The 10,316-nt window shown below is 45.9% G+C and overlaps 1 long non-coding RNA gene across 1 annotated transcript; it reads left to right on the top strand.

Annotated features, from left to right (window-relative positions):
* Positions 1–361: 361 nt before the first annotated feature.
* On the top strand, positions 362–8,934 carry LOC141268802 (uncharacterized). The gene is made up of 6 exons (XR_012321443.1): positions 362–509; positions 1,592–1,624; positions 3,335–3,367; positions 7,184–7,216; positions 7,851–7,996; positions 8,510–8,934. It is a non-coding gene; the product is annotated as an uncharacterized lncRNA (long non-coding RNA).
* Positions 8,935–10,316: the final 1,382 nt, after the last annotated feature.

Below are 10,316 nucleotides of genomic sequence, written 5' to 3' on the forward strand. Positions count from 1 at the left end.
AGATGACTTATTGGCCAACTGTCTTGGAATGTCTGGAGAAGAAGGAGACCTTCTAGACTCCCAGAAGAGTTGCCAAATCTCCCAACACCCCTAAAATATATCGTAAGGAAGCGCCAACGAAAACTGTCTTCTGCCCTGGAGCTAAGTGATGCTCCACCAGACTCAGCCCCGGCGCCAGAACACATATCCTATAGGTGGCGCTGTGCTCGGATATATATTCTAGCGGTAGCCGTGGGAATGTTCTCTCGTCACAACAGGTGTGGGTCACATAGGTTAATCTGGTCTTGGTTCAGAAACAAGATTTGCAGGATTGGGTTTAGCATAAATGGCGGCATCAGGTGTTTCCATTCGTGAGGAAGTTTAGTCTGGGATCTATAGAAATGGGGGAGTCTGGTCTCGAGTCTGTATGAGGAAGGGTCTGCGTTCAGGCATGGAGCTGAGGGCATGATAACTGGTGTAATCTCTATTCTCCGCAGGAGCCTCGGTATTTGGGAGTGCGCCCTCTCTTGGTAAGGATTATTAGCGATATTTTCTGCTTTATTTTATGACATATTCGGTAGTTCACACATTATTGTAGGGGCAGGTTTTTTTTTATGTCGGAACAAGCTCACTGATGGATTTTTAGTCAACTCATTCTGCAGCCAGCAATAGCAAACTGCAGAAGCTATAGAAAGCCCCAAAATACATGCAACCTGTTTAATTAATAGAGGTGAATAGGGAGCATCACACTTTATTTAAGTAGCATTTTATCAAAGGTAAAACATCCAAAATAAAGGAGATATGTTTGTCCGATGCCTTACTTGATATATCAGCTGCTAAGGGTATGTTCACACATTGCAGATTTGCAGACACAGTTTCCTCATCAAATCAGCGGCAGATGTGCATAAAATCATTTTGATCTGCAGATTTCCCGGACTAGCAGAGTATATTCATTTTTCACGATGGTCTCGGTGCATCATGGCCACCTAAAGTGGTAGAGATGTCAGAACATGTCCACAGGAGGCTGGGATGGGCCAAGACCGGCATGGAAGCCCTGATAGGAGTGGAGAAATTACCAATAAAGGTCTCTTCTTTTTTTTTTCATATTTTAACTTTTAATTTTTTTTAATGGAGTTGTCCAGCAGAATTTTTATATTAAAAATGGACTCATTCGGGTAATAAAACAAAAGAGGGCACATACTCACTAATCAGGTCCCTGACTGTTCTGCAGCATCACTGCCTGTGTCCCCCACCGGTCTACTGGCCTTCTTCTCCCAAACGGGATGTCATATATTCACTGATTGGCTGTAGACATCATTGATCGGCTGCAGCGTTCACATGCTATCAGAGGCACTAGAAACAATCTCTCTTCTGGCTCGGACAGAGTGTGAAATAAGGGATATAATACATAAAATCTGTTTTAATATATTGAGCCTCATTTGTGACAACTGTCGAAAAGAAGAACAGTCTTTGTTGACCATAGAGACAAATCAGAGTTAACCTTTTAATTTGTAAACAACTCTGGGAAAATGAAAGCTGTGCTGTGATTGGCTGCTGTGGGCAACAAAATCAGTTTTTAGAATTAATCTTCCCTAATGTGTTTTCTTCACAGGAACTTTTGCATTTGGAAGTGTGCCCTTTTCTGGTGGGTATGATTCTCTACTGGCTGCTTTTGAAAAAAATTTTTAGATGCACCTATCAACCTTTAGGGACATTGAACCACCTCATCATTCCTTGTATCTTGGTGGTGGGAAAATTCATCTCCGTTTGACCGAGTTGTTGTGTTGACTGCTGTTCTCCATATACCATTGGGCATTATCTTTATAGGGCCTTTCAGTACAAATGGAGGCATCGATTTACGGGACTTCAGTTTATCAGCTAGGTCAGTAGTCTCTGGCCGATGGACAGGAGGCTCACAAATCTCTTACCTTCCAGGATCCTCGGAGCATCTTCTGATTATCCGGGCTGGCATGATGTTATCTGTGCATCACGTTTCAATGATGATGTTCCAGGCCGGATAATCAAAAGCTGCGCCAGGATCCTGGAAGGTAAGAGATTTATAAGCCTCCTGTCCAGTGACCAAAGACTACTGACCTGAGCAATGCAAGAAGAATCCTATGAATTGATCTGTCCATCTCTATCCTTGAGAAGTCTCTGATTGGGTTTTAGCCCTAAAGACAAAAATAGAAGTCCGTTCTCATTTGGTAGGAGTCATTAGCCCTACGTCAAGAGATCCAAGCCGGTCACATCTCCAGCACCTGCGAGGCTCGATTGGCTTCCATGATTGGCTTCATTGCTTGTTCTGGTCCTTATCAGATGGACAGTTTCCACTATCATAGCTGTCAAGAAACCCATAATATCTCTACTGAATTCCTGTAATTTTCCCATGGTGAAAGCTGGAGTGTTTGTGAGTGGTTCAGGAGTTGCCACCCATCCTGATTGTGACACCATAAATGTAAGAGGAGTTCCCCTTAAACCAGAGGAACTTTATGTTCTTCTCAATGGTGGCTTGTGCGCTCAAGGGTGTCAGGCTACCACTTTAGGCATTTTTGCTGCAAGAGAACGCCCCTGCCCAATTTCAAGTGCATGGACCCCAATGCAAAATTTACAACAAGGCCTCTCAAGCATTATGGGTATTTAATATTATTGGTCCTCTCCTATGGGCCAAAGTGACCATTTAGGCCCCCCTAAGATTCTGGGCCCAGGTGGGTCTGCAGCTACAATAGTTATGCCCCTACCGCGCCTCTTTCCCCTCCCTATAGAGGAGAAGCAGTATGTAAGACTTGAGAAGAGTCTCATGTCCCATCAGCTTAGTTGAGTTTTGCTTGAGCTCCTCAATCACCAGTGTACTACAGGTAATAAACTTCTTTTAATTAATGGGGAAAGGTAAAACATTACAAACTGAGATTGCCCCAATCCATGTCCTACATGTTTGTCAGGGGATACCCCCGTACATGCTTGCAGCTTGCTCACTGCTTCGCCTGTTTGCTTGGCGTTCAGCTCGGTGTTAGACAATGTTGAACCATGGGTATGCCACACAACAGCGGGGAGGGAGGTTCTGAATCTGCTCATACCTAGCTGTGCGCTAAGTGCTCTCCTACTGACACCAATGATATCCACACAGTACAAAAGGTCAAACAGGACACACGCATGGGGAAAGAGCTGTCAGTCTAGGGGAGTGGGGCGGGGCGAAGCTGAGGGGACCTGCCTCCAATTACTCACTCTCATACATCTCTCCTGGATTTGCAATGTATATTTTCTCTGAAATGCAGCAACGTCTCGAAATAAAACCTACATGGCTACAATGATGCAGTCAGAATGTTATTCTTGATGATTCATTTCATTTATTTCTCAGGAACACCTGCATTTGAAAGTCTATTCTCTTCAGGTTGGTATCCTTTTTCCTGTCCTTGTTCTTCTAGGCCCTCTCCATGCTCTTTCTCTCCAGTCCCAACCTCATAGTTAAGGTGTTTTCACACTTTACCAAGTTAATGTTACCCCCTCATCTATAAGGCACGATACGGACCACCATGCACGGACTGACCGCGTGTCTCTTGATCCAAACTCAACACCATTTATATTTCTATGAGGCTGTCAAATTCGGGTCAGGAGACTCCCAGCTGGTCCGTGCATTGTACCATGAAACACTGATGTAAGAAACCAGCCTAAAATAGGGAATTTTGATCACTGGGGGTCTGACTGCATGGACACCCAGCGATCCAGTGAAGGTATGAATGGAGCGGAGGTCGAGTATGTGCATCTGTGCCCTATTCATTCTCTGTGAGGCTGCGGTAGAGAACGAGTGCTGAAATCTGCTGAGCCTCGTTCTCCGGATCGCACAGGGTCTCACCAATTGGACACCCAGTGCTCACACATTTATGTCCTGTCCTGCCCTTTAATCTGTATTAATTTTGTATTATTTTTGCCTTGTTTCTTGGGATTATTTATGCTCTATATTTAGATAGCATTATTACAAAGGGTTAATATTTGGACATTTTATGGATATGATATTTGTGGGCTGTAGAATGTTTTTATATTCACATTTTATGCATGTATTATGTGAGTACATTATCACTGTATTTGGGCAGCATATAATAATCGTATTTATGCTAAGTATAGCAGAATTATTTGGGATTTGGAATGGTTTTTATACTGTACTAGATGGTGGCCCGATTCTAATGCATCGGGTATTCTAGAATAGGTATGTGGCCGACCGGGCGCAATTAGCAGAGCGGTGTTTAAATTTTGCGCCAAAATCGCTGATTGGTCGCGTTCGGCAACCGCGACCAATCAGCAAAGCGGTGTTTAAATTTGGCGGCAATATTGATGATTGGTCGCGGGCGGCGGCCGCGACCAATCAGCGCACCGTGTAAGTGAGGACTGGAGAGCGTGTTTAAATTTGGCACCAAAATCGCTGATTAGTCACGACCAATCAGCAGAGCGGTGTTTAAATTTGGCGCCAATACTGCTGATTGGTCGAGGCCGCCGGCCGTCAACCGCGACTAATCAGCGACTTTGGGGCCAAATTTAAACCCCGCTCTGCATCGCTCTGCTGATTGGTTGCGGTCGCCGGCCTCGACCAATCAGCAGAGCGTTGTTTAAATTTGGCGCCAATCTCGCTGATTGGTCGCGGATGGCGGCCACGACCAATCAGCAGAGCGGTGTTTAAATTTGGCGCCAAAATCGCTGATTGGTCGCGGGCGGCGGCCGCGACCAATCAGCGAACCGTGTTAGTGAGGAATGGAGAGCGTGTTTAAATTTGGCACCAAAATCGCTGATTAGTCGCGACCGCGACCAATCAGCAAAGAGGTGTTTAAATTTGGCGACAATACTGCTGATTGGTCGCGGCCGGCGACCGCGACCAATCAGCAGAGCGATGCAGAGAGGTGTTTAAATTTGGCGCCAAAATCGCTGATTGGTCGCCGGCCGTGACCAATCAGCAGAGCGTTGTTTAAATTTGGCGCCAATACTGCTGATTGGTCGCGGCTGGCGACCGCGACCAATCAGCAGAGTGGGGTTTAAATTTTGCGCCAATACTGCTGATTGATCTCGTCCAGCGACTGCGATCAATCAGCAGAGCGTTGTTTAAATTTGGCGCCAATCTCGCTGATTGGACGCGTCTGGCGTCCGCGACCAATGAGCAGAGCGTTGTTTAAATTTGGCGCCAAGCTCGCTGATTGGTCGCGGCTGGCGTCCGCGACCAATTAGCACAGCAGTGTTTAAATGTCGCGGCAAGATCGGTGATTGGTCGCGGCCGCTATTTAAATGTGGCGCCCAAATCGGTGATTGGTGGCGGGCAGCGGCCGCGACCAATCAGCAGAGTGGTGTTTAACTTTAGCGCCAAGATCACTGATTGGTCTCGTGCGGAGAGCGCGACCAATCAGCGAATCGTATTGGTGAGGAGCGGGGAGCGGAATCGTATTAGTGAGGACCGGGGAGCGCCGCTGCCTGTGCGGATACTTCCACTCCGAGAAGTCGGGACATGAGCGACTGCTCGCAGCAGAAGTATCCCGACCCGCAGCGCCGCTCCCCGGTCCTCCCTTCACACCCTAGCCGCTGATGTCCCCACAGTATCCGCATGGTGTTACAAAGGTCCGGACATTAGTGTTAAAAATCGCTGATTGGTCGCTGGCGCTGCCCGCGACCAATCACCGATTTGGGCGCCAAATTTAAATATCGACCGCGACCAATCACCGATCTTGGCTCCACATTTAAACACCGCTGTGCTGATTGGTCACGGCCGATATTTGAATTTGGCGCCCAAATCGGTGATTGGTCGCGGGAAGCGCCAGCGATCAATCAGCGATTTTTAACACAAAGGTCCGGATCTTTGTAACACCATGCGGATACTGTGGGGACATCAGCGGCTAGGGTGTGAAGGGAGGACCGGGGAGCGGCGCTGCGGGTCCGGATACTTCTGCTCCGAGCGCCCGCTCATGTCCCGGGCTCTCAGAGCGGAAGTACCCGCACAGGCAGCGCCGCTGACATCCATGCGGCTAGGGCGTGAAGGGAGGACCGGGGAGCGGCGCTGCGGGTCCAATTGGTCACAGCCGCTATTTAAATGTGCCGCACAAATCGCACTGATCTTGCGGCCAAAGTTAAACACTACTGTGCTGATTGGTCACGGACGCTGCCCGCGACCAATCACCAATTTGGGCGCCAAATTTAAATATCGGCCGCGACCAATCACCGATCATGGCTCCACATTTAAACACCGCTGTGCTGATTGGTCGCGGCCGATATTTAAATGTGGCGCCCAAATCCGTGATTGGTCGCGGGCAGCGTCGGCGACCAATCAGCACAGCGGTGTTTAAGTTTTGCGCTAAGATCAGTGATTGGTCGGGTCCGAAGACCGCGACCAATCATCGAATCGTCTTGGTGAGGACCGGGGAGCGGCGCTGCCTGTGCGGGTACTTACGCTGCGAGAACCCGGGACATAGCGGGCACTCGCAGCAGAAGTATCCCGGCCCCACGCGGTCCTTCCGCTGATACCGGCAGGGAGATGAGCGCCTCGCGCCGCTCATCTCCCGGCTGCATCTCCGTCCCGCAGATGGGTCCGGCGGTCGGGTTCCTTCTGCTGTTGCCGGCCGGGAGATGAGCGCCTCGCGGCGCTCATCTCCCGGCTGCATCGCCGCTCAGCTCCGTCCCGCAGATGAGCCGCTAACGGCCGCCATCTTTTTTCAGAAATCCCGCGGCGCTGATTGGCCGCTGCCGGACCAATGAGCGACGCAGGATTTCCTGGACAGACAGACACACACAGACAGACGGGATAAGACGATTATATATATAGATAGTATTATTTGGCCTTTGTATGGGGGTATTATTTATGTACACTGTGATGGTTTTATTTGGGCTTTATGATTTGCGCAACGTATAGAAGTATTTTCTTAGCTCTCAAATTATTGCTCTCATTTACAGAACCTGTAATTCATCTGTTTCATTCTTTTTAATATGTAAAGTACATTAACATTATTTTTTGCCTATTTCTACACTTTCCAAGTGTAAGATTGGAATGAATGTCTTGTTTATTTTATCCTGGTGGCGGTATTTTTGCGCGTTCGTTATGATGTTGTCATCTTGTATTTCCTTCACCCTACATTAGGAAAAATAGAGTCAATGAGATTTGCGGAAAGGGTGAGACAATGAAGGTGTAACTGAGAGCGCAGAGATTTTGTCATGTATTAATACTTTGTTTTCCTCTCAGGACCCGTCTTACTTGGAAGTGCATACTTTTTGGGTAGGCGTAAACTTTTTAACTTTTTTTTTTCAACAATTTTTTATGCAAGATATGACAGTAAGTTCATCATAATAGGAAAAGGTAAAGATGTTTTTATTTTACTACTTCATTTAGAAAGGAGTTGTCCAGGTAGTGGACAACTCCATTTACATTATGGTTAATAAGCCGCCACAGGTTCTGTTATGTCATATTAACATATTTAATTTCCCAGAGGAGCATTGCATGGCCTATAAGTCTCTTTACACTGGCATGCCAGGCATGTCACTCTCCCCTAAATTACAATCAGAGGTCTCTCATACAGCCAAATTGGATCTCTTGCTTTGCACTGAGGAGGAGCAACGCCCTGAAACATGTGTCTGCAAATTGAAATTATGGTTTGGCTTTTATCCTAAGTTATGTGGCAAGGGTCGATATTAACTTTTAGGATCGCTACTTCCAATAGGTGGCGCTAGAGTTCAAGTCATATTCCTCTCTGAAGAGACAATTTGCATATAAGATGTAGCAAGCAGTGATGTATCTCAGTATCAGCATAGCCCATGGTGGATACTGCTGTGGACTGCAAGCACCTTTTGGTATTACCTATAAAGTATTTCTTACCCTCGGTATCATGCAGTGACTTTATCTATATCCTTAGATGGCGATCCTGCTGAGGAGGAGATGTCGCTTGAAATGAAGCTGATTTTGCTGCAGAAAGCTGATGGTTCCTGGAGCTCAAGCCCTGAATTAGCCGCAGTCTTGGGAATATCAGAGAGAGACTTAGACGTCAGTAATCCAGATCAGGTATTACTCTTGGATTTAAAGGATTTGTACTGTAAGATAGATGACAACACTAGGACCCACACCATCCCGACTGATTCCAGCGTAACCACCACTCCATTCATTGTCTATGGAAGTGTCGGAGATAGCTAAGTATTGGTGTCCTTAGATTGGTGGTGGTTTGAGTAGCGGAGACCCATTCAGTCAGCTGTCTGTAGAATCAAAGCCTCTTTCAGGATACTTTGCAGGGTGGGTCGTACTTTTTCCAAGATACTGTTCCACTGAAGTAAATGAGGCTCAGCTGTCATACCAGATATGTCCTGTGCACAGGTATGGCGCTGTTTTTAGAAGAAATTTACCATTTTTTTGTAATCCTGGACAACGCCAGCCCAGACATCATGAGAAGAGATGGTGTCTGGTAGATTTTGTGGCAGAAGAGCCTGGTTGTTTTTATACTCTGTAGCCTCCTATATTATGTGTTTGGCCGTTAAACTTGCAGAAATAGAGAATGTAATGGATATTATTCTGCTCTTCCAGGGATCGGACTCATCTGTGTGGATGACGGTGCTGGCTGTCATCTGGCTTTATAGTAACTGTGTGGAGCAGAAGGATGAATGGGACTTATTGTCCCGGAAGGCAGTGAGCTGGCTGAGGTCCAAAACGGGTAAAGGCCAGTAAGGCTCTGTTCACACAGCGTTTTAACCAACAGTCAGTGGCTCTGTCTGTGCTTATGTCGGAAAATGTGAGGGTATGTAATGACTGGACCATTGAACGTAATGATGTAAATGTAGTGTGCTCTGCCAGACATAAATTTTCAGCCGTATACACCTCGTTGAAGCGGGCAGAAAAATGTAGTCAACTATGTCTTGCTGCCCACCTCAACCTAGTGTATACAGCCAAAAATGAGACAGTCACTGACTGTAGGATAAAACACTTCTTAATTCCTCTAAAATAACTTTAATTTTGGCGCTTATCAGGGAACCGTAAGGGAAATTGCTGCTGTTTAGCTCAAACAAAAGCATACAGCAGCACTCTGTAAGCGCTAAGATGTATGCAAACATTAAATATATTACATTTTGGCTGCATTACTACTATATGGAATACCATTATAAAAATGAAGATACTTGGAGCTTAAATTGTCCAATTCATGAGAGCCCACTAGCCATGACAAGGGCTTTCTTTGATGTCAACCTAAACCTAATATTTATAAAATATACCTACAAATTTAAAGGGCAGGTAGAATCCAGCATTAAAGGGGTATTCCCATCTCCAAGATCCTATCTCAATATGTAGTAGGTATAATAATAATATTAGCAAATACCTTCAATTAGAAATCTAGTATAGTTCTTCAGATTCGCTATGTCTCTTACCCCATGAGCAGGGCATTGCAGTAGCTTAGGTATCCATGGTTACGACCACTCTTATAGTGACTGTTAGTTAGTTAGACAGCTCTTAGTGGTCGTAACCAATCCATGCATACCTAATCTACTGCAATGCCTGCACATGGGGTAAGAGACCTAGCGAATCTGAAAAATGTTACTACATTTCTAATGGAAGGTATTTGCTAATATTATTATTCTAAATATTGGGATAGGGTCTTGGAGATGAGAATATCCCTTTAATTAAAAAAACACCTTAGTCTGATAGGACGGAGTGCACAGTCAGAAAAGGAGACAGTTGTTTTGCTTAGCAATTTTTGGCCTGAGCAGGTTGTACAGGGGAAGCACTTGGATTTAGTGTGCTGTAAAAAGTTATCCAATTTTCCCCAATACTTGCTGTGTCAATTTCTCAGTTTGTAAATCTCTGCTTGCCATCATTTCATAAAAATCTTTGTTTGCTCCCAGTGGATAAATATCTGTCCTGATCCTGTGATTAATGTACAAGCGCACAACTTGTTATCAGATCCCCTGCGCGATCATCACTCGACAGGTTTCTGTTAGAACTCTCCTGTTAGTGTTTTTCTATCTTGCTGGTCACATGACCTTTTTTGCCTATTTAATCCTGCTCCGCCCTCCTGGCCTTGCTGGACTTCATTGTAATTTCTACTCTTGAGCTAGCTTGGTGCTCTGTTGCCTTTCGCAGTCAGTTTTGCTGGGTCTTCGGACCTCTATGTTCTATGTTGTTTGTTTGTCTTATTTCTGCTACAATTTCTGCTAGGAGGTGTCCATCTTTCTCCCAGTCCCTAGTTCTTGTAGGGATCCCTTCCTCACATCTATAGGTCTTCGTTCAGACTAGCCGAGGACTTTAGCGGGTCTGATCGCAGGATCAGGTTCCCCGTTACATCGTAGGGATCCAGCTTAGTTCTATTGTAGGGACAGATCTCCTGTCTTTCCTTAGTGCTTGT

The sequence above is a fragment of the Phyllobates terribilis genome, unplaced genomic scaffold (genome assembly GCF_046119375.1).
Source record: "Phyllobates terribilis strain yellow unplaced genomic scaffold, ASM4611937v1 Scaffold_1__5_contigs__length_1240528914, whole genome shotgun sequence".
Taxonomy (NCBI): domain Eukaryota; kingdom Metazoa; phylum Chordata; class Amphibia; order Anura; family Dendrobatidae; genus Phyllobates; species Phyllobates terribilis.